Source organism: Oryctolagus cuniculus, chromosome 13, assembly GCF_964237555.1.
Source record: "Oryctolagus cuniculus chromosome 13, mOryCun1.1, whole genome shotgun sequence".
In the NCBI taxonomy this organism is placed as follows: Eukaryota; Metazoa; Chordata; class Mammalia; order Lagomorpha; family Leporidae; genus Oryctolagus; species Oryctolagus cuniculus.
The window spans coordinates 28,398,298-28,403,345 of NC_091444.1; the positions used below are offsets into that span (position 1 = coordinate 28,398,298).

At 43.4% G+C, this 5,048-nt stretch overlaps 1 non-coding gene across 1 annotated transcript; it reads left to right on the forward strand.

Annotated features, from left to right (window-relative positions):
* Positions 1-4,653: 4,653 nt before the first annotated feature.
* On the forward strand, positions 4,654-4,760 carry LOC127483613 (U6 spliceosomal RNA). The gene has a single exon (XR_007910054.1). It is a non-coding gene; the product is annotated as a U6 spliceosomal RNA (small nuclear RNA).
* Positions 4,761-5,048: the final 288 nt, after the last annotated feature.

A 5,048-nucleotide genomic window follows, 5' to 3' on the forward strand; every position in this document is an offset into this window, starting at 1 on the left:
CACACTCTCACCCCTCCTCCTTCTCCCTCTCTCCTTCCCAGTCCCATTCTCCATTAAGATTCATTTTCAATTAACTTTGTAAACAGAAGACCAACTTTGTAAAGATTTCAACAGTTTGCACAACCACACACACACACACACACACACACAAACTGAGAACTAATTTTGCAGTTAACTATCATAATACAACTCACTGAGGACAGAGGTACTGCATGGGGAGTTAGTGCACAGTGACTCCTGTGGTTAATTTAACAATTACCACTCTTATGTATGACCACCCGAGGCTTCTGATGTGAGCTGCCAAGGCTATGGAAGCCTTTTGAGTCCACAAATTCTGTCAGTATTTAGACAAGGCCATAAGCAAAGTGGAAGTTCTCTCCTCCCATCAGAGAAAAGTACTTCCTTCTTTGATGGCCACTTCTTTCTGCTGGGGTCTCACTCACAGAGATCCTTCATGTAGGACTTTTTTTTTTTTTTGCCACAATGAATTGGCTTTCCATGCCTGAAATGCTCTCACAGGCTTTTCAGCCAGACCAAGAAGACTTAAGGGCTGATTCTGAGGTCAGAATGTTACTTAAAGTAATTGTTATTCTATGAGTCTGCTGTGTATCCCGCTTCCCATGTTGGACATTCCCTCCTTTTTAATTCTGTCTATTATTATTACCTGGTGTCTTTTGTGTATATAAATTTCCTCTTCTTAGGACACTAATCAGATTGGATTAGGACCCACCTTAATAGTCTCATCTTTAACTTAATCACCCATGCAAAGGCCCTCCCTTTAAATATAATCACACTGAAGATTAGGGCTTCAACACATGCATTTTAAGAAGACACAATTCAGCCAATAACAAAGAGTCATCAGCTTGTTGAAAGAGATGAGATAAGATCACTGGAGTAGTGAAAATAGAGAAATGAATACAGGAGTCTGAGATGGAGCTGTGATGTTCTTTGGTGTTTAGAGGTCAGAAGAATAAGCAGGTACCAGCAAAGGAGAATGAGAAGGAGAGGTGAGTGAATCAGAGGAAACCCAAAAACGTGTGGTACCAGAAGAGCCTTGTGAATGCTTCAAGGAGGAGGAAGCCACTGGTGTGTCAGAAGTCAAACACTTCTGAAGGCCGAAGAACTGAGGATTGAGAACTGACCACCGAAGTTAAGAACATGGCCAACATTAGCAACACTGAAAAGGGAAGTCTGGGTGGTTTGGTGAAAAAGAAAGGCAGACCAGACAGGAGTGTGCATTGAAGAGGAATTGTAACATTGAACATCACCGACTCTTTTGAGTATTGCCATAAAGGAGAACAAAGAAATAGAGAAGAAGCTATAGGGCAATAAGAGGTCAAGGTGGTGATCTTATTGTAAGATGGAAAAAGAGCTAGCAATGGTTGAATGCTAATGGGACTGCTACATTAGAAAGGAAGAAATGAATAACATGGAAGCATTACTGGAGTGATGACTTTTGAGTATCAGGACTCCAGGCTACTTGCAGTATCAAATAGTAAAATGAAAAAGCTCTCCTTAGCTAGCAGTCTGTACATCAAAGGTAGAATACACAGCACAAAGGCAGAGAAGTGGGCAGACATGGTTGTAAAGTGCATGGAATTTCCCTTCCGAGTGTGAATGGAAGGACAGTTATTAAATATTTGAGGAAAGTGGTGAGGGTGTGAAATAGCTGTACAGGCCAAACGGAAAGTGAACGCACTAGGCAATTACAGTAGAATTGAGAGGCAACATTGAGAGCAAACTTGAAGTTAGTCATCCTTAATTTAAACCCAGGCTACTCATCTGATTGGCACTTCTGCAATCATGTTCACTAGTATGGGCAGGTGCCATGTAGATTAGGAATTAAATTTAACTAGGGGTGGGGTTTTGCTAGACAAGTGTGATGAGGAGAGAAGGGGAGAAGGAGTTCATATGTTACATGAGGGAGCTCCAGTAGGGATGGACCCTTAGAATCTCAACTGGGGAACAGAAATATGGGACCTTAAGTCAAGTGAGTGACAGCAACATGGTGTTAGGGTCAAGGGATGCACATCAAGTAGGGTGAATGGAATTGCTGGAGTGATAGCATTAAAGGCCAGAGAACCAGAAAGATATAAAGGGTTGATCAGAAAGCTCTTTTCTCATTTCTATGCTAAATAACAGTTCTATTGCAGTAGCAAGGGCTACGATCCTTACTTATTTTTCTAGTCCCAGAAGTCTCTCTTTAAAAGTTCCTCTAACTGAATCTCTTGATGAGCAAACCATGATTGTGCTACCAACTTGACAACTGTTGACAGGAGACAGCACATAACAGTGGGGCTGCACCAACAGAGAAGGAAGATCATCTGGGTTCATCTTAAGACTGCTTCTGCCTCCCTGGGGGAGCTCATTTCTTAACTATTGTGAGCTTTACTTAGCTCATTTGCAAAATGAAGAAAATAATAACTGCCCTATGGTTATTGTGAAAATTAAATGCAATAAGGTATGTGAGAGTGCTTTGTAGACTAAAAGGCCAATTAACAATAACCTGAAATAGCCACAAGATCATGAATCACCCAGCAAATGGAGAAACATAAGCCTCCAAGGATTTCTGAGCGGGACCTTTGCTCTCCTTCCCAACTTCCATGACTCAATCGAGCGTGATGCTTGTTGGGCTCCAGCCTCCACTGCAGCCTTCTCATCTACCCAGCCCCTCTTTCTGTGCTCCACAGCTCTGCATTGTAACAGACAGGGATGGAGAGGAAGAGAAAGTGAGGAGAGCAGTACGGAAACTTTTTCCAAGAGTCTACTGTGCGTTGGATACTTTGCAAAAGTTAATCACTTAGTTCTCTCTCTACCCCTACTTGGGTTATGCTCCCAGTTTATAGATGAGAAAACAGAATTAAGCTTTTGACTCAAGTTGCACAATTGGGTAGATGGTAGAATGGGATATAATCCTCTTCTGAATTCCCTGTCCAGGCCTTCCTAGTAAACTCTAGGGTATACAGCTGCTCACCCAAAGCCATCCATCTTTTCTGCCCATGACAAATCATCTTGTGGGAGGCTTTTCTGAACTCAAGCTTACATTTCCCTGTAATGTTTAAGCTCTTAGAACAAGAAGAACACATAATCAAAGAAGCATTTGAGAAAATAAAAGTTACTAAAATTCTTAGAACAAGGAGTTAATCATCCAGAGTGAAAACAACTTAGGTTTTGAAAATGGGTTGTCTTAAAAGCTCTGCTGAGCTTCTCACTGGCTCAGAGCTTCTCCATTAAGAGGTTTATTTATAGCAGGGTCCAGTGGTGTGGTACAGTGACCTAGGCTGTCACCTGCAATTTGAGCATTCCACATTGGAGCACCTATTGGAATACTGGCTTCTCTACTTTCCAGCCAACTCCCTGTCAACGCACCTAGGAAGGCAGCAGAGGATGGCCCTGATGCTTGGGCCCCTGTACCCATGTAAGAGACCTGGATGGAGCTCTGGGCTCCTGGCTTCAGCCTGGAGCAGTACCAGCAATTGCAACCATTTGGGAAGAGAACCAGTAGATGGAACATTTTCTCTCTCTCTCTCCCTCCCTCATCACTCTGCCTTTCAAATAAATTATTTAAAAAGGATGTCTATATCAAAATGTACAAGTATTATATGTTAATCAAAATTTTTAATTTTAAAACAATTTTATTAAAAAGATTGTTTCTAAGGAGAGAGATTTGTGGCAATACAATAGAATGGGGAAGAGAACTATACTAGCACCCCAGACAAACATTATGAGGGCATCTCAGTGTTGAACAGTCACTGGTCCAGATGGCTATGTCTGAATAAGCATCCACCTCCAAGACATAATGGCTTATAAGAGTCTGTTATGATTCCTCCTGGTCCTCTGGGATGACTGGGCTCTGCTGGGTGGTTTTCATTTAGGATTTTTCCCTGCACTTACAGTCAGGTGCTGGCTGGGCTGCAAATATCTGAAGGCTCCATGGAACTGGACACCCACACTGGGGACCCTTCTGGACTAGCATGACTGCTGAGTTTAATTAGCATTGTCAACCACAGTACCCACATTTAGTCTCTTCATGCAGCCAGGGCTCCTCACAGTGTGGTGGCTGGGTCATAACAGGGAGGGCCATGGGGTTGGTGCTGTGGTGTAGTTGGCTAAGCTTTTGCCTGCAGTGTTGGCATCCTATATGGGCGCCTGTTCATGTCCTGGCTGCTCCTCCTCCAATCCAGCTATCTGTTGTGCCCTGGGAAAGCAGTAGAAGATGGCCCAAGTGCTTGGGTCCCTGCACCTGCGTGAGAGACTAGGCAGAAGCTCCTGACTCCTGGCTTCAGATCAGCCCAGCTGATGGCAGTTGTGGCCATTTGGGGAGTGAACCAGCAGATGGAAGACCTTTCTGTCTCTCCCTCTCTCTGTGCAACTCTACCTCTCAAATAAATTCTTAAAAAAAAAGTGAGGGTCCCAAGAGTGAATGTTCCAAGGAGCAGGAACAAGACTCTGCCAGGCCAATTGAGGGGCATTCCTGAAACTTGCAGAGCATGTGCAGATTTTATTAGCCAAAGCAGTTACAGGGCCCACCCAGATTTAAGATACAGTAGAGAAAAAAACTTCACTGTTTGAAGAAGGGAGAGAGAAACTCACATTGCAGAAGAAAGTAGAAGAGGGAAGATGTGGTTGCATCAGTTTGAAAATATAGTCTATGTGCTCATTTCAGCAGGACATATACTAAAATTGGAATGATACAGAGAAGGTTAGCACAGCACCTGTGCAAGGATGACACACAAATTTATGCAAACATAGTCTAGCATGGTCACTTGCTCAACGACATACCCAAAGTCAGAATGGCCTCCATAACAGCCAAACTTCTGCTATTCTCTCTACCTACATGTCATATCGGACTTTTGCTCTCTATGCTACAGCTTTCCTGCCTTCTATCTTTTCTTCACTCCTACCTCCAAGTATTGAGACTTCTGCACCAAAGTCCCTGCTCTTGGTTCTCCCCAAGGGGGTCTCTCTCTCATCATTCAGGTGTCCACTCAAATATCACCTCTTCTGGGAGACCTTCTCTGGCGAACCCATGGCTGCTTTGTGTTGTC